We start from the raw sequence: 22,365 nt of genomic DNA, 5'->3' as shown, positions 1-22,365 counted from the left end.
TACCCTGTGCCCTCCCTCTCCACCAACATGCTCCAGGCCTCCCCAGCACAGAACAGCCCAGGGTTAAAGTTGTGGCAGGGCTTTATTGACAACGGGAAGACAGAATTCTGGGCAAGGACATGGAACTCCTCTGAGAGTGCAGGCTCAGATCAGGCTTAGGGGCCTCTTCACTCTGGGGAACTTACCCACCCCAACATGCGTAACTATCCAATACCTCCTGTTTCAAAAACCCCAAGGCATCTCCTCCCCCAACCACATACCCAGCCACCTTCTAGAAAAAGTGAGTCAGTGCTGTTGCAGAGGAACTGGAGCAAAGTCCATTCTAGGGCCCATCACTGGAGTTGGCATGTGACCCAGTGCACTAGCCCCTCTCTACTGGGCAAATCAAGGTCTGTCCAGTCCACCCCGGTCTTCCAGAGTGGGGACAGCATGGGACCAGCAGCCCCAGCCCACAAAGCCCTCTCTGTACAGAGACACTCGGGTCGTGGTGCTCTCAGGCTCAGAACGCATCCGTGGCTGCCATTTTACTTACAGTCTGAGCCCCAGTCTCCCTGTGTCCAGATCACAACATGATGTCACTCACCCTGGCCGTGCTCTCTCACCTGTGTCCAGGACTGTGTCTCACACTGCTCTGGCCGCGTGGGCCTTCTTGGTGTTTTCTCTAAGCTTGCTCCCACTTCAGAGTCGGTGGACTTGAGTTTTCCTCTTTGTGGAGCATTTCCTCTAGATCATTACATGGTCTCACTTCTGTCAGGTCTGAGCTCAAATTTTCATTCTTCTGAGAGACCCCATGGTCCCCCTAATTAAAGTATTTTCCTTTCTTTGCAACACTTGACTTGTCCTCCTCCCTCCAAGCAAAAAACCCATATGGACATCATATGCAGTGTAACTGAAGCTCACCAGTTCACTTTAGTGACTTTTACCTGAATATTTGAGCTGCTAGTACTGAACTGAAATCTCTGTTGAGTGGTAGCTCCCCAAGTTTCCTTTTTTTTTCAGAACTGGGAAGTGAACTCAGGACCTCATGCTTGTCAGGCAGGGGCCATGCCACTGAGCTACATCCTCAGGCCACACCCCAAGTTTCAAATGGATTTCTTTGGCTTTTATGGAATTCACCTTTTTAACTGAATTTAACACAGACTGTAGAAGGTGCTGAAGAGGATTTCACGAGGTTATCTACTTTCGATTTGAGTTAGCAAGTTGTGCCTTTTTATGAAAAGTGCTAAGAGCATTTAAACTTAAACTCCTTACTGCTTGGCTAAAACACTTTTTATTCTGGAATGGTAATTTTTTTCCTCAAGCAGATGGTTTCAAGAGGAGAGGAAGACAATATCAACCTAATTAGTCATTAGGTGACACAAATATAATGATCCTGAGATATCAGGTATATATGTATTTTGTACTATCAAATTTGAAGCATAAAATAGAGACAGATATCTATTTTCTGATTTAGTATAATGTGGAGTGTTTTGTTTCAATTTTTTCTACCAATATCTGTGGAGGTCAGACTGGCCCTAATTGTCATGCATTCATATTGCAGCATTGATTAGAAAACAGATGTAATCCCTAGGTAATTTAAGAAAATTATTTTATATTATGCATACATTTCCCTTTAATCAGGTTGATACTAACAAAGACTGATCATGACTCTGGAAGCATCTTTGAAAGCTACACACAAAAAGGCATTCTTGGAGTCAGATATTTGCAAGGTAGTAAGACCTACTTCAAACTGTCTATGTAGTCAAGAAATTCTACATCAGTTTACTTTTATTTCCCATTATGCTTATGTGCAGTTTTACTGCCTTAGTTTTAATATAAAATAATGAAATGTCTTCTTGGAAAGCTTGCAACAATTGATTCATACTGCATATAATTACAAGTTAAAAGTTGCAGTTTTTTCTAAGTATAAAATAATCTATGTTATTGCCATGTGTTTGAGGCTAGCCTGGGCTACATAGTGAGTTCAAAACTAACCTAAACTACATACTGAGACCATATCTCAAAAAAAAAAAAAAAAAAAAAAAACACCAGAAAGAATAAATCAGAAGTTATATATAATTCTACCTCCTAGATGTTGATGCTTAAGTTATACATTTTATCATGGCCATTGGGATGAGTACCAGCATATCTATGTATATATGTATAATATATATTATAGTATTAAATAGTATATTTATTTCAATTTCTAGATATATATTCATATGTGTGTACATTAAATATCTTTATACTATAAAATGAAACTCATAATATTTCATCAACGTTTTTAATGTCATTTTTCAAAAACATGATTTAAAAATGACCAACACAATTGTATGGTTATAACATCACCTATATAAACATTCATCCAGATTTAGACATTTTGGGAAAATCCTAGTATTATGGTAATAAATAACATTATCTAGTATATATTATTAGAATTCTTTACATATTTGTGCACAATCTATGAGGATTTTCTTGGTATTTGTTCCTTTGAATAGATCCATTCTTAAGATTTATGGAAACTTTCTCATCTCTGAATATATCTTGCCAAATTATTCCAGAAAAGTATACCACTTTATGCTACAGTCAACTGTGAATAAATGAACACACAAGAAGCTTTAAAAGAATAGTTGGGAAGTATCATCCAAAACTGGTTAAAGAGAGAACAGTGATTTCTTTCTACATAAAAAATATAAATGATTGCCCTTAAAATTAGATTTTAATTGTTCAGAAAATAGTTTGGTATGTTTTGAAGGCTACTGATATATTTTTGAAAAGAACTGAAACAATTTACATTTCCAAGGGATTAAAATGTCCATTGAAAATATTCACAACAAATTGAATGAAGGCAAGGATAGAATATCAGATCTAGAAGACAGGATAGTGGCTAGCAACCATGAAAAGAAAAAGGCCATTTGAAAAACAGCAAGAGGCCATGAAAAATTAATCTAACAACTGCAAGATGAAGCAAAGAAGAAGAACAAAATATTGACTGGAATCAATGAAAAAGCTGGAGACAGCACAAATGCCATAAAAAAATAAATCTTTTCACAGAAATAATGGCAGAAAACATTCTGAACATGGATAAGGAAATTGACATACCAACCTGTAAAAGCCCCACCTCAGACATCAAAGGTTCTAGTTTAATTCCCAGTTCCCACCCCTGCTGTGGGGTTAGATCTTCATGTTTACCATTTCTGGAATGTATGGTTGTAAACTGGTTGTAAACGCCCTGCCATTCCTGTACTCCCAAAATGTATTGTTCTTCCCCTAAATGCTCTACCCCTCCCGGATTCTCGGAATGTATTGTTCCTAAGTCCCCTCATTGTTACAGATGTGACATGTGTTTACCAAACAGGATGCGGTTTTAGGGTATAAAAACTGCTCTCATCCCTGGATCGGCACTGGTCTGATCCTTCCCTTCGTGGAGGCTCTCCGTCAGTCCCTGGCCAGGAATAAAGGCTCATCCTAAATTCCAATTGGCGGCCCGTGCCATTTGGTTCGTTTCTGGTTGCGAGTCCAGAACACAACCAATGAAGCATATTGAACTCCAAACAACCATGACCAACATAATAATCAAGATTCCAGATTCAGCACAACAACAGAATATTAAAAGCAGTTACAGAAAAGAAACAAATCACTTATAAAGGAAAGCACATCAGAATCATAGCAGACTTCTTAACATAAACCCTCCAATCAAGAAGAGCTTAGAGTAAGGTATTTCAAGTCCTATAAGAAAATAACCTCCAACACAGACTGACATAACAAACAAAACTATCTTTCAAAATCAATATAGAAACAAGATACTTCCACAACAAAGAACAACCCAAGAAATTCATGACCACCAAACCAGCTCTTCAGAATGCTCTGCAGGATACATTAGACTGAGAAAACAAAGACCACAAGCATAAGAACACCAATAGAAAGAAACCACCAGGGAGAGCAAGCAATTAAATAGAGGGGAAAAACAGGGAACCAACAACAGGAAAATAATATGTGCAAGATAAGCCAATACATATTTGTTATAACCATCACTATGAATGGTCTCAATTCATCAATCAAACAAAACAGACTAGCAGAATGCATCAAGAAACAAGATCCAGGCCAGGGAGACAGCTCAGTAGCAAAGTACCCGCCTGGCAAGCACGAGGTCGTGAGTTCAATTCCTAGTACCCACCTCAAAAAGAAGCAAGATCCCACAATATGCTGCATTCAAGAAACACATTTAACTCAAAAAAATTTCATAGACTAAAAGTCAAAGGATGGAAAATAATACTCCATGTGGCAGGATCCAAGAAAAACACAGGCATATGTATTCAATTTGAAGATAATGTGAACTTCAAGCCAAGACTGATCAAAAGATTCAAAGGACACTACATACTTGTTAAGAGAAGACTCCAAGAAGAAGAGGTAACAATCATAAATATATATGCACCAAATACTGGTGTGCCACACTACATAAGGCAAATATTAACAGACATGAAAAATCAAATGAGCATTAACACAGCTGTAATGGGAGATATTAATCCCCCACTCACAATGACAAAAAATCAACAAAGAAATATCAATTAAAACAAACCTGTGAAGAAATGGACTTAGTAAATGTCTACACAGTGTTCCAACCCACTACATCAAAATATACATTCTTCTCAGCTGCACATTCCCCAAAATAGACCATATATTAGCCCATAGAACATAGTTAAGTAAATGCAGAGGAATTGAAATTATCCCATGTGGAGAAGGACATTATCTGACTAGAATGCATTGAGGACACAATGATTTGTTTGTTAGAGTTTCTTAAGATAAGGCTTTATCATACATTCTGGACTAACCTTGAGGTTTTTTTTTGTTTTTGTTTTTGTTTTTTTTTGTTTGTTTGTTTGTTTGGTTTTTCTCTGGTACCGGGAACCGAACTCACGACCTTGCGCTTGCCAGGCAAGCGCTTTTTGCCGCTGAGCTAAATCCCCAGCCCCCTAACCTTGAGTTTAAGATCCTCCTGTCTCAGCCTCCTGAATGCTGGGATTATAGGCATGTTTTAGGTGATCTTTTAATTATTCTTGCTAAAATGTTTGGTATCCACACATTTGTCCTAGCCAAGTCCTTGGTTCTTGCTCAATAAATGGTGACTGAATTTGGTATTTGGCAGCAATCCTAGAGGCTGCTAGCACCTGATCACAGAATTTTGGCTCTCGCAGTTTGATGTTTTTCTTACTTCTTATATATCTGCGGACACCTAGTTCGGGGGATCCGCTCACCCTGGACAGAGTTGGAGGAGAAGTCTGACAATCCCATGCCTATTATCAGATCATAGTGCAATAAAATTGGAAATCAACAGAAAAAGAAACCACAAAAACTATATATACACAGGGAAATCAAACACCACACTCATGAACAACCAGTGGGTCACAGAAGAAACTAAAAAAGAAATTAAGTAGTATCTACAATTAAATGATAATGCCAATACAACATACTGGAAATTATAGGATGCAATGAAAGCAATTCTACAAAGAAAATTTATAGTGGTGAATTCTTATATCAGGAAAGCAGAATGAGCTCAAATAAACAACTTAGTGTTGAATCTCAAACTTCTAGAAAAGGAAGACCAAATCAAACCCAAAGCTCATATGATAGAGGGAAAAAAATTTTTTTTTTTTTGTCCTTTTGAGACAGGGTCTTGCTATACAGTTCAGGCTAGCCTTGAGCTCACTTTGTAGCCCAGGCTGGCCTTAACTCGCAACAATCCTCCTGCCTCAGCCTCCCGAGTGCTGGAATTACAGGCATGCACCACCACGCCTGGCAAGGAAATTATTAAGATCAAAGGAGAAATTAATACAATTGGGACTAAGAAAACAATACAAAGACTCAATGAATCAAAAAGTTTGTTCTTTGAAAGATTAAATAAAATTTATAAAACCCCTAACCAACCTTATCAAAAAGAGGAAAGAAAATACTCAATTCAAGCAATTAGGAATATGAAGGGAGAAATACCAATGGATTCTGTGGAAATCCAGATCATTAATACCTACTTTGAGAACCTGTACTCTAATAAGATGGAAAATACAGAAAAAATGGACAGATTCCTAGAAACATATGAATTGCCAAAGATGAATCAAGAAGATATAAAAATTCTAAATAACCTTGATATGAGTCAATGAAATTGAAACTGTCATTAAAAACTTACCAACAAAGGAAAGCACAGACCCTGATGTAGTCACTGTTGAATTCTACAAGAAATTTAGAGATACTCTCATGCCATTAATGCTGAACCTCTTTAATGAAATTGAAAGAGAAGTAACACTTTCAAAATCATTCCAGAAGCAAGTATTACCCTCATACCTAAACCAGAGAAGGACCCAACCAAGAAAAGAAAACTACAGGCCAATCTCCCTAATGAACATAAATACAAAAATCAATAAGACATTAGCAAACAATCCAGCAAATCATCAAGATTACACACTATGACTGAGGAGGATTCATCCCAGGGATGCAGGGATGGTTCAATATATGCAAATCAATAAATGTAATACATCATATTAAAAGACCCAAAGACAAAAATCATATGATCATCTCAATAGACACCAAAAAAGCATTTGACAAAGCCCAACACCCATTCATTATAAAAACCTGCTATGGTTTGGGTCTAGATGTCCCCTTAAACCTCATGCAGTCATGTGTGTTTCTAGAATTGTGATTGATTCATGGTCCAATGCTGGGATTATGGGTGTGAGTGCTACACACACCCTAGGGTGGGTAGTCTGCATAGGATATAAGCGAGGGAAAAAGGCTTGCTTTCTCCTGCTGCCCCTTTTTTGCTCTTGATGCTTTTGCTGTTTTCTGCCACCATGAACTGTTGCCCTCTGCCATGTACCACTCTGCCTTGGAGCCAGCCAAGTATGGAGTGAAAGCTCCACAAACTGTGAGCTAAATAAACCTTTCCCTCTTTAATTTGGGTGTTGGTTATTTTGTCCCAGCAACAAGAGAAGTGAAACCAAGACAGAATTTGGTACCAGAGAAGTGGGGTCGTTGCTGTGATTATACCGACCACACACAGGAGTGGTCTTGGGAGCCTTTGGGAGTGGCTTGTAGGAAGAGTTTGGAAAGGTTTGGAGATGTTGCCTGAAAGAGTAGAGCTAGAATGCCTTAGGCTGTTCTGTATGGGAGATTCTGCTCAGAGCTTGGAAGACCAGAAAACTGGTGAAGACCACGCTCAGAAGGTTTCTGCTAGGAAGAAGGACTGCATTGGCTGTTGGACTCCAGACGATGTATGTTATGGCTTTGCAGAAAGTTTGTATTTTGCTCATGTCCAGAGATTTTGCCTGAGACTGAGATTAAAGGCAGCAGACTAAATAAACTGGTAGAACAAATTTCAAGACAGTCTAATGTTGAGGTAGTGGCACGGCTATTGTTGGGGGCTTTTAGTCAGATCTATGTTGCAAATCAAGAGCGAAGTCCAGCAGAATGATTTAAAATGTTGTGAGTTTGGCCAGAAAGGAAGCTCCAGTAATGCTGCAGACTGCAAAGATAGAGCAGAAAAGATCCCAACTGCTGAGAAATAACAGGATAATATAAAAGATGGCCTGAGGCATCACAAGAAGCAGCAAGTCTCCACCCTTTGCTGTGTCAAAACTGTAAAAGTGAAAGACTTTGCTTTGAAGAGAAAGCCACAGAGCATCATGTTCCAGAATGGTGGCAGAATTGAGAATTTGTTCCTCAAAATCAGTGTCATAATGCTCAGTGATCCAGGCACTTGGCCTCCACAGCCAAGAGAGAAGAAAGACTTGCTGCTGCTTCAGCTGGCAGCAGACCTTGGCATCATCCACGTGGCACTGGTTTTAGGTGCATACAGAATGTAAGAGTTCTGAGGTTAAAAAGACTTCCACTCAGATTTCAGAAGGAGGTCTGGGAGGCCAGGCGGTATGCTCCTGAGAAGGCAACATGTGAAGCTGTGAGGGTGAAGCCAAAGGTGCAGTGTTGATCCCAGAAGTTTTGAGAACCCAGGAACATGGACTGAGGGAAAACTGCAAGGAGAGAGCAGAACAGGCCCAAGAGAGAAGCTATGGAAACTACAACCACTGAAAATGCCATAGAGGCAGAGCAAGTTGGAGCTCACAATTTGCCATAGATTGCCTTGGATGTTGCAGATGGAACTACAGGACTTACTGTTTTCCCTGCTGGATTTTGGACTTGCTTTGGTCCCAATGCTTTTTATCTTTGTTTGTTCCTTTTGGAATGGTAATGTTTATCTTGTGCTGCCATTGAATGTTAGATGTGTTTAACTTTTCATTTGTACAGGGGCTCACAGCTAAGAGTTTGCCTTAGATCTTAGAGAAGAACTTGGGCTTTTCAGCAATGCTCAGACTGTTAGGATTTTGGCTACTTTTAGAGATGGACTAAATGCCTTTTGCATAAAGGGATGTGTGTGAGCCTTTGGGGGCCCAGGGGTGGAATGTTATGATTTGTGTCTAGATGTTCCCTCAAGCCTCATGCAGTCATGAGGGCACACTTCTAGAATTTATGATTGATTCTGCATACAATATAAGGGAAGGGAAAAGGCTTGCTTGCTCCTGCCCCTCCCTTTTTGCTCTTGCTGCTTTTGCTGTTTTCCACCATGAAGCGTTGCCCTCTGCCATGTGCTACTCTGCCTCGGAGCCAGCTGAGTATGGACCGAAACCTTCACAAACTGTGAGCTAAATAAATCTTTCCTTCCTTAATTTTGGGTGTCAGGTATTTTGTCCCAGAAATGAAAGAAAAGTAACCAAGACAAAACCCTACAGAAAAATGGAATACATGGTCTTTACCTCAATCTGACAAAAGCCATCTATGACAAACCAACAGCCAATATCATACTAAGTGGTCAAAACCTGGACACTTTTACTCTAAAATCAGGAACAAGTCAAGAATGTCCACTATCACTATTCCTATCCAACATAGTGCTGGGAAGATTAGCCAGAACAATTAGACGAGAGAAAAAAGTAAAAGGAATAAAAATAGGAAAGGAAGAAGTTAAATTATCATTATTTGATGTGATACCCTACAGAGGGGGAAGCACAGAGCCCTTATCAGAGACGTCAGTATAGGTCCTGATAACTTTAAGGGAGTTTGTAGGGCATGGTGGCGCACATCTGTAATCCCAGCAGTCAGGAGGCTGAGGCAGGAGAATTTTTTTTTTTTTTCTTTTTCTTTTTTTTGGTTTTTCTCCGGTACCAGGAACCGAACTCACGACCTTGTGCTTGCCAGGCAAGCGCTTTTGCCGCTGAGCTAAATCCCCAGCCCGAGGCAGGAGAATTGCTGTGAATTCAAAGCCGGCTTAGGCTACAAAGTGAGTTCAAGGCCAGCCTGAACTGCATAGTAAAACCCTGTCTGAAAAAGACAAAACAAAACAAAACAAAGTTTAAAAAAAAACAAACTTTAAGGGAGTCTTTCAGCCACTCATTGCAGGGATCCCAGTTAATTTGTGGGATAGGGATCTGCTGAAACAGTGACAAATTCAGATCACTAATAAAGCAGTTCCACCTGTTGACTGATATTTTTTGCTGTTGATTCTCAGAGACAACCTATCCTTTTTCAGAGATTAAACAGGATTTGGTGCAGCATAGGTTCTGCATAGCTGCAGAGAAAATTCAAACTGTCGTTACAGTTACTTGGGAACTGCAGTCATGGAAAGAGCAGTTTGAGCTCAGAAATTAACATTGAGGGCAGACTTGTTATGAGCATTAAATGATTTCCAAGAATTATTGGGGGACATTAATTAGACTTGTCCAAAATTAGGACTATCTACATATCAGCTAAGCAATCTATATAAAACACTGCAAGGAGATCCAGATTTGAATTCCCCTAGTACCTTCACACCCGACCTTTAAAGAACTCTACAAAATAGAAACTGCTTTGGCAAATAGATGTTTTGAACTAGTCCAACTGTGCCTTTTATGCTAATCATACTGTCTACCCCTCACTTGCCTACTGGACTTTATGTTCAAATCATAAATGTTTATCTGTTGAATGGCTTTATCTTCCTAACCAGCTTACAAGAGCATGAGAAAAGGGAGCAGGCACAAGTGTTGTGGTGGTCCCCGGAGATGGGAAAATGAGAGGGACACATTACCCTGTTAACATGGGGGAAGGGGTTTGCTTGTGTCACTGCAGGAAATTGACAGAAGGTATGGGTACCCTGCAGGACTGTACAACCATGGAGAAGTCCTTCCTGTGATGTGTCCATGGAGGAACTCGGCTCTGTTCTCCTCACCAGTGAAAGCCTTCCCTCAGACACAAAGTAAAGAAAAACAGGAAGCAGACAGACTTTTTCATGTCAGCACCTTCACTATACAAGAATACCTACTGTCTAACGGGCCCTTTGAATAGATCCTCTGGAGGGTATCCCCAACTGCCTATCACAACTATACCCTTTTTCAATCTGAAAGTTAGAATAGTCCTCGCGAATTACTCCCTCATGGCAGTCAGAGGTACCTCTCCAGAGAGAGAAGACAGTTAAGTTATAGGCAGTCAGAAAGGCGTAGGCCCTCAAAAAGCCAGAAGAGACACATACAAACTTGGGGTGGAGACAGAGTCACTGAAGCTATACCTCAAGACAAAAGATAGGATAAGCACACCTACATGCTTCCCTTAGGATAAACAAGCAGTGACTGATATTCAACTGTTGCTATTATAAAACAAAAAGTGGGAGATGCAGGAGACCAGATAGGAAGGTTAAGGGCTAACTGGCCTCTTCTGTGAGCACTAGAGCGAATGGCAGCGTGAGTGCACAGGAGGGAAAATTAATGCAGCTGAGATCCTGTTGTTTACTCGGATATGTGTGCCCACGTCTGAGTGAATAAAGCCAAGGTACGCAGGTCACTCAGGGTTCTTTGTCAAAGGGAGACAACAGTCCCCCGGCCCCTCACATTTAACCTATTTTGTGTCTCTGTGTTTCATCTTCTTGCCCCTTGATCAGGTACAAGCTCATAGGTTAGCCCCTTACTGAATTATACAAATGTTAACCTCTTGATCTTAATAATTTTAGTCTATGTATATGAGATGCCTATGTTTGGGAAAGTTTGGTGAAGGACATAAAGAAATTCTTGTACTTTTTGAGTCTGAAGTCATTTAGTATTGAAAAGTTAAAAATAAATGCCCATAATAAGACTTCTAGATATTTTCCTCTAGACTAGGGGTTAGAAATCAGAGTGACATGGCCAGCTGTATATAAGTTAAAATGTTTCCTCTAATGTGCACACAGTATTGTGAGTGTGTGCACATTCACATACATGTGTATAGCTGTAACTCCCCTCAAGTGAGTACAGAATCTTCCTAACACAGGTCAGGTTTCCTTTCTGTGTGGATTTCCCGTTGTTGAAGAGTGAAGTGCTTTTCCACTTCTAGTCCTTTCCAAACTTTTCTGTACACTGGAATCTCTTGCAGATCTGTTAGGAACTCCAAGGCCCAGGCCACATCCCAAGAGTCAGTCACAAGCTCTGGATATGAGACCTGGGCATCAGTGTTCTTCAATTCCTGGGTAACTCCAAACTCCACTTCCACATGCAGTGGAGACTGGAAGCCAGGCTCCACGCCACGTGGCAGGAATGCTGGAGAAGAGGATCTGTCATTGGCAATGAACTCTTAGGGTCTTAGACTCCTTCTCACCAGAGCAGCCCTAGCCTTCACCATTACCACGTGGAAAGAACAAAAGGAAGGAAAATTCCATTACCTCTATGGGGTAGATAGCTGCTTCTGCCTGTCCTCCCCTGGGTTATTCTGGCTCTGTGGTAAAAATGCTTACCTCCGCCTCCCAGAAAACTGGACTGGAACTTGCACTCTAGCCTGTCTCACCCCAAGCAGACATAGCTCCTGCAGACACAAACTTTCTCATTAACCTCCCACTGCACACTACAAGCAAGTGAGGTGCCAACTTAATTCCCCTCCTGATTTGTTTAGGCCTCTGGTGGACTTGTGGGAGGAACAGTAAACTTAATTACACATGCTCTGACATTTGAAAAGCTATCTAAAAAAATATCTGGCAGCCTAGAATCCATCTCTAACTCACTAACTTACAAAAAGAAGTAGATTCTCTAGTGGCAATTGCCCTCCAAAACCGCACCCCTCCACCTCCTCCCTCCCCGCTACACTTTGATGTGATAATGAAGCACTTTGGCGTGCTTCACCATGCAGGCTCCCTTCTTCTCCTCCTCCTCCCCCTCCCACCCAGGACTTTGCTCCCTCATTTGCAGAGCCCATCCCCACCTCCCGGCCTTGGTTTGACTCCGTAACTGACTGAATCTGATATCCTGTTTTCCATAACCATTCTACGATACCAAACCCAAACTCTACAAATACTTGTTTCTTAGAGGATAGTTGAAATTTGAAATGCGGAACCATATATTAATGAATATACTATACTCATGAATATATTATATTCATTACATTGCTTACTTGAACTCTGCATTGATCTTTTATTCACACATAATTGTGTGAATACACAATTGGCCACTTAGAAAAAACTGGTTAACTAAACTTGAAAGTCTTGCACATATTGATACCTTTTATTATGCACTATCAAAAAACACATTTATTAATATGCTACTCATCTCATAAGAAACTTTTCATATCTGATGAGGTTGCCAAGTTTACAATAGGGAATCTAAGTTTTGTAAAACTGTAATTTTTGCACAAAAAATTTTATCATTGGCAATGAGCAATGTCAGTTGTTTCCCTTTGTTTTTGAGAAAAATGTCTGCAGGTTATCCAAGGCTGATTAGCCATATGTTGTCATTCTTTCATGCAAAAAGTGGTCTCCCATGAGAACATGAAGCTAACTTACAAGATAGCTCAACTATGTGAGTTCTTTTCCTGGAGGTAACCACTGTAATTCACAGCAACAAAAGTGCTTCATGGTACTTTGTTTCAGCAGAATATTGAAGTGACCTGTATTGATGATTTGAAATTAAATAAAACTAGTAAATGTTATACCCTCATGCTTCATGGAAGGATTCATTATGATACTGAGGATGGAACCCATGGTCTTGTGAATGCCATGCAAACACGGACACTGAGTTATACTGCCAAGACCTTCAAAGACACTTTTTTGCCAACATCAGATTTCATTTATTTATCTTACAATTCCTTATAAAGTTAATTATCATATGTACAGATTAACCAGACTAATTGGCCAAAAAAGCACATGAAACACATAAGACACTTATACTAACTCAAATTCTACTTTTAGATACATCATGCTGGATTACAATAACTTTTCCTATTATTGGTCTTTTATTTTGCACTTTATTTAAGAGACAGTTTTTGTTCTTCCTAACTTGGATGCCTTTTTGTTTTAATCATACAGGAAACTGAACCTAGGGCCTTATGCGTGCTAGGCAGGCACTTTACCACTGAGCTACATCCCCAGTTGTGCTTTATATTGAGTTTTTCATATGAGAGAAACCATGTGATATTTAAACTTATGTATCTGATTTAGTTCATTTACCAATGTGGTCTCAAGGTATATCCATTTTCTTACCAATGACTGAAATTTATTCTTCTCTATGGCAGAGTAGTATTCCATTGTGTATAGATACCACAAGTTCTTTATCCATTCATCTGTTGATGGACATATAGGCTACTTTTAAGATTTAGCTATGATTAATTGTGCTGCTATAAACATGGGTATGCATACATCACTGTGGTATGATGTCTTTAACTCTGGGAAGATACCTAGAAGGGGAATAAATGGATCAAATGGAATTTTTATGAGGATTCTCCATACTGATTGTCCTAGTGGGTGTAACAGTTTACACTCCCACCAATAATGAAGAGGTGTTCCTTTTCCCCACTGCCTTGCCAGCATCTCTTACTGGTGGATTTCTTGAAGATAACCATTCTTTCCAGAGTGAGATGGAATCTCAGTGTTGTTTTAATTTGCATTTCTCAAATGGCCAGTGATACTGAAATTTTCTCATATATTTATTGACCATTTGTACTTCTTCATCTTAAAAGTGACTATTCATTTCAGCTGACATTTACCTTTAAATTTAGGGGATCTATTTTCTTTTAGTTCTTTATATATTCTAGATATTAGCATTTTGTCGAGGAGTAGCTGGCAGGTTTTTTCCTTCTGTAGGCTGTTTCTTCCTCTGTTGGTGGTTTCCTTTGCTGTGCAGAACCTTTTAATTTGATGTGGTCCCATTGGCTGATTCTTAGTATTATTTCTTGTGCAGCCAGGGTTTTGTTCAGATCTTTATATAGAACTATGCCTTCAAGTGTTTTATTTATTTTATCTGACAGCAGATTAAGTGTTTTGTTCAAATATTTAGATCTTTGGTCTATTTTGATAGTAATTTAGTGCACAATGAGAGATATGGGTCTAGATTCAATTGTCAGCATGTAAATAGCCAGTTTTCTATTATTTTCTCTAGTCCTACAGAGTACTTTTTGAGCTGTTTTCTAACTGCCTCTGTTACCCTTTCAACTAATTCTGGTGTGTGCTTATGTTAAACTGCCCCTTAGCACCCCTAGATTAGTTTTGGGGAGTTGGAAATTTGGGAGGTACTTTGTTACTTTGTCTTTCAAGTTTCCATTTTTTTTCTTGGTTTTTTTGTTTTTTGTTTTTTGCTGAGGTTTGTGGATGCTCATAGTCTAAACATTTGTTGCTAGTATAGAGATCTCTTTAGTTGCTTTTCAGTGATGTACTCTGAGCATGTATAACTACAATCCTTTGCCACACTTCCAAGATCTGACAACATTGGTTAATTTTGGAATAGAAGGATACAGTGTAGTTAGTCCAGCAACCAAGTTGTTTGGGACTCTAGTATTATTAAGGTAATCTGTTAGCTTACAATAGGGACAATTAATGCAACCCTGTTAATATGAAGCAAATCAGCTAAAGTAGTATTGTTATAGACAACTAAGTTAAATAAAAATATTATAGGCAGTCACATATGGCTAGGCTCTCACAGGAGCCACTGCAGAAGAGAAGATACCTTGCAACTGCAGGGGAGACAAGTACCTCTGCTGAGGGCCAGAGCTCAAGACAAAAGAAAGTGAATGCACCCACATACTTCCTAAGGATAAACATCAGAGATTGATATTCTAAATTCTCCCTTGAGGAAGCTAAGAAGAGCTACTGACCCAATTCCCTACAGGAACAGCCCCTGTTCTGTATTCATTGCTACCTCATTGGATCCTGGTTTAATCATGTTACCTGAGTAAATATACTCATAATCTTATTGGCTGAGCATAGTTTTGTCCCACCTCATGTCCACCTTGCAATTTTCCATTTTTCCCACCTTAGACCTGCCTCACCTCGTGGATTTGCTCTATAAAATCCCTAGAAAGGGCAAGGTCCTTGGCAACCCATTCAGGACCCCTTCTGTTTCTCTCTCTCAGAAGCTTTCTTTCCCCCAATAAATATATTATGCTCTTAAGCTCCATTGTTTCTAAAATTCATTCTTTGATTTTAGAGAACACGTACTAGACATTTAGCAGGTTGGGAGTTTCTTTCCCCTGTATCAGTATCATCCAAGACAAATTAGATATTAACACAAGAACCAATTATGTACCATCTTTAATCCTAAAGAAGAAACCTGCTATTATGACATAAACATTAAGACAACCCAGGTATTTGTTAGGTTTGGTGCAAGTAAGAGAAAAAACAAAGCCAAAAGAGCCTTTATTGCCAGGTATGGGAATGCTACTGAGAAAGACACAAAGAAGCTGGGATACAAAGGTTATATACAGCTAGGTTTGGGGTGGAGTTTTGGGGGCGGTCTGGGTGATGTGGCAAGTGGTGATTGGGCAGAGACAGAAAAAGGAAATAGGAAAATGTAAGAAAGGAAATAGGAAGTTGTAACCAGGCTGGGAGGGAGTGGGTGCTTAGCACATGGTCATCTCTGGACTAGCCATGCTGTCTCATTGCCATGATGACTTGGCAGAATTTTAGTCTGGGTGGAAACCCATCAGTATTGACTTATGCTAATATATACTAAATGTGACAGTTACATCACTGCTAATGGTAGAAGATGATGCAACAGTATTACAGAGTTAGCTATCAAAAGACTAACAACATTTTATGGTTACATTATTAAAGATGTGAGGTTTGGGAGTGGGGCAATGTGAGAGGAAATCTTTGAAGCATTAACTTCTATGATATGAGGAGGAAATAGAAATAGAAACAGTACAAAGGATCTTATCAGGAAGTATAAAGGTGTTTATAGAGTTAGGTAAAGCTAAGAGAAAAAACTGGCCTGGAATAGAACAGAAAAGAAAAAGGAGAAAAATGAGCGAGAAATAGTTAAAGGGGGAAAAGTTAAGGGGAAAAGAGGAATGAAGAAAAAAGAAGTAAGAAACAGATAAGAAGTAAGGCAGAAGGACAAAGGAAGGTTTACCACACCCTAGGAAACTGGTGAGGAAGAAAGGAGGGAAGGAAAAAAGAGACTGGGAGGAGGGGACTAAAAAAATGCACATAGTTACAAAAACAAACAAACAATTTAAAAGGAGCTTTCTCTTTGATTTCAAATGTGTGGTTTCCTTTCAGGATCTACAACTTTGGGGCTGTGTCCAATTGAAGATGTGTTCCTTCTCCCACTGGTAGATAAAAAAGACAGTCAGACCTTGAATCTTGGGATGCAGGCACCAGCAGGCAGGAGGATTAAAGTGAGGGTGCTAATTCTGCAACTGTCAAATCCAGAGCAATTCAGGCTGAGCCTGGCCTCTGGCTGCGGGGGTGGGAGCTGAGTCCTTTAGTTTAAACCCCTTTCAGGGTCTCTCGCTGGCCTAGTCATGGCTCCCTGACCATGGCTGTCCCCCTGCCTGTCCCTCACCTAGTCACTAGCCACTGTGTAACACTGGCAGCTCTGAAATGAAGCTACACATGCTGTGACCCCAGGTTCAGTCAACCCCTCCCTGAAATGGCAAAATCACTCTCTGCAGGGCTTGATTGAAGAGCTAGAGGCCAGAAATGTGATAAAATAGGAGTGATTTTCTTCTATCTCTACTAACAGACTCAAATCTGTGTGTTTCATTATGAGAAAAATATGGAGAGTTCAGTTAAATAATTTAATTATTTGACTTTTCTATATTAAATATTACTTATTTGAATGCCAGTGCTTCCTTATGTCTAAAAATTGAATATCATAGTTAATTTTAAGTACAATTAATGGCAGAGATTGCAGAAAGTATGGCAGAAACTATTCTAAAGCTGTTCTTTTAAAATAAAAGGAATACCATTTTTGGAAGGAATACACAAAAAAGTATAGCTTTATGATGTTGTGTACTTTCTTATTTAAAAGATTCCTGATTCTTGAGCTTTAGTTATAATTAGCTTATGTAAGAATTGTCTTGCATAGCCTCCCACCCCCAATTAATCTCACTGGTATTGAGGGGAAAGAGACCATATGACAATCCATATTCTGGTCCTGAAAGTTCCAACACATCACTCCCATTCGCGTTTCATGGGCCCAATTGTTGCATATAACTCTAAGTAGACAGGTAAGTTCAAATATACCTTTGTACAAAATGGGGGGCAGAGACACAGAGACAGACAGAGAAACGTAATATTTAACAACAGTTCTGCCGGGAATATAGCTCAGTGGTGCAGCACCTGCCTGGCAAGCGTGAGGTCCTGAGTTTGATTCCTGGTACTTCCCGAGAAAAGAACACTCCTAATGACTATCATGCCTTCCAATGTCTTTCAAATGAATAAAGAACTGTTCAGACTAGGCACAAGCTATGTTCTTTCTCTTTCCCTCTGTTATAAAAACCAATACTATTCAGATAAAAGCTCTCAAATAAAAAAACAAAACAAACAAACAAAAAAAACCAGCTGACCTTTGATAGGTAATGGAGGCAACCAAGCTGTTTTGTGGCTCTAGCCTAACCTAATCCATTCAAATGCTGCTACTTGCAGTAGAGCCGCAATGCCCATCTACCCCAGTGTCTTACACCCAGGCCATTTCACTAATTTCCATGACATTCCAGGCCAAGCAGACTTCAGAGGTTTTAAAACTGCCTCACATTTTGCTGTCTTAGTAAAGTTTGGTGCACATACACCAAATTATGTAACTACTTTTCTAAAAAATAAAGACATTGCTTTTAATTTTGCCTTTTAAGACAATGAAGTATACTAGCAAAATGACTGTGTTAAGGCCTTTAGGACAAAAAGCTTCAAAATATTAGTAAGGAATCTTCCTTTATGATGATACTAATTATACCACATTAAATGCTTTAAAGCTGCTCTTTCTTTACAATGTTCATGATTTAGCTTCTCTTTTATTTGCAAGAAATGATCTTGCTTTGACACGTAATTGAATAATACCCTTCAATGTCATGTTAAAAATACTCATTGAGGTAAAGTGCTGAAGCTTTACTGCACCGTGACAACTATTAATAAAAATGTTCACTTCAGTGGTTATTTTAGGTCTTTATTTCCATTTTTATTTATATGAAATGATTGTTGAATAACATGCAATTAAAGAGCCTTCTGCTTCACAGCCAAGTATCTTTTTTTGGATAAACTCTGTGACAAAATAACTCTCTGACATAGCCTGTTGCTTTGAAAATAGAACATCAAAAAAATTGTCACCATCAACTTACTCACAGGGGTAGCTCAGGATAAATTTAAAGGAAAAGAGGCCAAGTTAAAATCCCCCTGCAGCATTTGCTTGGCAACTTTAATCCTTTACAATCTCTAGCCAAATATGAAATTTGAAATTTTACACCATTAAAAAATGCATTTGCTGAATCTACTGACAATTATCCCTATCATGTATCTAGTGTTCTTGTCAGGACCAGGGCTGGGAAGTCAATGAAAATACATTTAGCGAAGGCTTTCGTTTGAGAAAGATCGAACTAAGATTTCCAAGTGAGGCAGTCTTTTTCATCAGGTTCACATGGGGGCTCATCAAGGTACAACTTACAAACTAAAAACGTAAGTTACCTGAGCTGCCTGCTGAGGAAACATTGGGACATGGATGACTGCTTTAAGGCTCAATGAAAATCTTTTTTAGTCTAAGGACATGACTTCTTTAACACTATAATTCTCATAAAAATGAAGACTTTCTGAGGTAACTGACTTTATTTAGATCCACACTCTAAATTTCATGTTCTAGTTCTCATGAACTACTTACTTGCCTCATGCCCATGTCCTTTTCTCTCAACTTGATAGCTACTTTGAGGCTCTCTGAAACAACAGGATTGGATGGCAAGGTTAGGATCCTTAGCCTGATCTCTGCTCAAATATTGTATCACTTTTGTAAGAACTGACAGATTTTTTCATATCTTTCTCACTTAAAATTCAATCTTATCTCTTACAAGGGTTTAGGAGCTGTCAGCATCTGTAGCTCTGAAAGGCCTTTGACCTCTAGAACTTTTCAGATTGTCCTTTGTAGAAAATCAACCAATATTCATCCGAGTTTACCTCTTTCTCGCAATATTTTGCTAAAGGCAGATAATTGTAGCCAACACACATTATCACTCTGCCCTCAACTGTTTTCCACAGAATCAGAACTCACTAGGTTCACAGTCTACATTCTTCTCATGAAGGACAATGTCACTGAATATTTTACACTTGGACTCTCTAGCTAATCAATATGATAAACTGTTTCTTTCCTGCCAGGTGTATGACTACCAATTCCAAATAGCGTATTTTAAGTTTCTGTAAGGCAGAATCTTCCTTCCAAGGACCTATCTATATATTCGTGTAGTAGTAATTATCTCCATTTAATGAATATTTTTCCCTCTTTTTTCTTCTATGACACATAATAGGATTGCATTTTTCTGCTCTTTTTAAAGATAAGTATTGCCATATGACTTACTTTGATCACTAAAGTGATATACCTCATATACATAAGGAAGTTCAAATTTTTCCTCAAAGGTTTGATAATTTTAGGATATTAAATAAACTGACAACAAACAAACAAAAAAGGCATACTAATTTATTAATAAGGAAAACTGGGAGCCGTGCACAAGGTATGATACTCAAAGAAAAGGCCAAATAGTTGAAGCATAGATAGCATTTTCAGTTACAGAAACAGGGACTTGAGGCTGTGAGGAAGGTGGTAATTGAAGTTAATGGAAGTGTGAAGGGAGAAAAATGCACCAATTAATGACTGTCATATTATGCAGATAAAGTCACAGGAAACAGCTTTCAGAAGAACACCCCACATCCTATAGAAATCTCTGGGTGGACCCAGATAAGGCACAACAGAGCCTCATAGAAAGCCTGTTTGCATCCTCTTTGTACTTGATGACACATGCAGATCTTACCTACAGAAGGACCGTCTTGTCTAGCTCTTATTTCTGTGGCCGCTCTGAGTAGCCATGTCAAAATATGCTAAAGAAGAATATTTTTGAGGTGGTCTATTTTGATCTCCCTTAAACAAAAACCTTTAAAATCCACATGTTAACCATAATTCTTTCTCATTGCCATAGTAATCATGGAAATAGGAGTTAAGATGTAGTTTTTATCACATTAGTTCCATCAATAACAGACCATGCACAAGAAATAAATTTTCATTATAATATGGTTTAAACCATATGGCTTAATGTGTTCTGTGGTTTAAATGTGCTCACCGAGGTTCATGTGTTGGAAATTTAATCCCCAATGCAACATTGGGAGGTGAGCTCTAAGTTGATAAGTTAATAGGGCTCTGTCTTTGTGAATGGACTTACGATGTATCACTGCAATGGGTTAGTTACCTCAAGAGTAAGTCTGTTTAAAATACTTTCTCTTCATTGAGACACAATATCCCACACCTGCACTTTAAAGGAGACAATGTTTATTTGGCTTACAGTTTCCAGGGGGTTCAGTCCCTAGTCAGCTGGCTCCAAAGCAGTGATGGCACAGTGGAAGGGCCTGGTAGAGGACAGCTGCTCATCCTTTGGCAATCAGGATACAGAGAGAAAGACAAGGCAAGAGCCCAAGGACAAGAATTCAATATACTCTTCTAGGTCATGGCCCAGTGACCCTGCCTCCAATTAGGCCCCACCACCTAACAGCATATTCAACTACTGAATTAATCAATGGATAAATCCACTGACAAGTATAGCACCCCCATGATCCAGTCGCCTTCCAAACACATGAAATTCGGGGGAGACATTTTAGATCTAAACTCCAACAGTGAATGTGACCATCTCTTGCTCTCTTTGTCTCATGTGTGTGCTCTCTCTTGCTCTTCTGCCTTCTGCCAAGACGTGATGTAGCATGAAAGCTCCTGCTGGATGAGGTCTCTCAATTTCCTGGCCTCAAAAACTGTAAGAAATAAATCTCTCTGTGTACAAATTACCCAGTTTGTAGTATTCTGTTAAAGCAGTAACAATGGATTAAAATAATAGTACATTGAGATTTTGTGCAGTTATTATAACATAGCCTATTCCTGACAGTCAGGGTATAGCAAATGTTATCATAAACCACCACAAAATTTCAGCAGCTTAAACTAAGAGATTTATTTTTTCTTCACTTGACACTTCAATGAAATACTACGCGGCAGAAAATCTTCCACGTGATTATTTAGAAATCTTCTTCCATTTTTTGGTTCTATTATCTCCTAGAATTTTGCAAGTCTTTTTCAAGTTATCTCAATCTGGTTGATTGGCAGGCAGAGTGAAGTCTCTTGCCAGAGACTTTTATGGCAATTCCTGACTGTAAAGGAGGATGAGAAATGTAATCTTACTGTATATACCAGACGAAGAAAGAATGACATTTAGTCAACATGTAGCACTCTCAACAGTGTTCCTTATAAACAGTGCTCCATTAAATGAATCTACAGGTCATCAGGCTTTAATATGTTTTCAAACTGTATGAAGGGCAGGTTTCACTGGCACATAACCTGCGTAGTCTCATAAGGTGTCATGCTTAGCAAGACCCTTGTTTTAATGCTCCGCTTTTGTAAAGCATTAAGTTTTCAACAAGGGGTTCTGTATTTTCATTTTACTCTGAGTCTCACAAATTATGCAGCTGGTTGTAAGTATAAATTTTAACAGGAGGATGTGCACATGGAAGCCTTAGCTGTATGTGCAATATGGACAAGCACAAAGCAGGTTGTCTAAGATTTCCCTGGTTGTTTAGCTTGTAGTTACCCTGTACAGAGATAATGCCCTGAAAGATATTTTTTTGTTTTTCTGAACATTCTTGCTCATGACCATTATCAGTGTTATTCTTACTGCTGCAAAAATTATGACTATATAATAAAAAATAAAATTTTGTTGTACTTCAAAAATATGCTCTTAAAACCTCATATTTTTAAACTGCTGTGAAAGCTATTATTTTTGATTCTCATAAGCCATATTTTCACACTTTTTTATTAGTCCATACAATTATACAAACTAGTGGGTTTCATGGACAGATTTGTACTTTCATATAACATATCTTAATCATTTTCTTCTTTTTTTTTTTTTTTTTTTTTT

The 22,365-nt window shown here is 38.9% G+C and overlaps 1 long non-coding RNA gene across 3 annotated transcripts in view; it reads right to left on the bottom strand.

Moving 5' to 3' along the window:
• Positions 1-22,365, bottom strand: part of LOC102019487 — a 33,139-nt gene that overhangs the window by 3,192 nt on the left and 7,582 nt on the right. Inside the window, exon 1 of one of the 3 annotated variants that reach the window (XR_001232893.1) lies at positions 603-1,984. The exons of the other annotated variants lie outside the window; for them this stretch is intronic. This is a non-coding gene — a long non-coding RNA (uncharacterized LOC102019487). Of the gene's footprint in view, positions 1-602; positions 1,985-22,365 lie in introns of those variants that run through there. 3 annotated transcript variants of the gene reach the window in all.

Source organism: Chinchilla lanigera, unplaced genomic scaffold (genome assembly GCF_000276665.1).
Source record: "Chinchilla lanigera isolate Chin_1 unplaced genomic scaffold, ChiLan1.0 scaffold00011, whole genome shotgun sequence".
In the NCBI taxonomy this organism is placed as follows: domain Eukaryota; kingdom Metazoa; phylum Chordata; class Mammalia; order Rodentia; family Chinchillidae; genus Chinchilla; species Chinchilla lanigera.
Note: the sequence above shows the minus strand (reverse complement) of the source record. Positions and strands in the feature narration are given on the sequence as shown.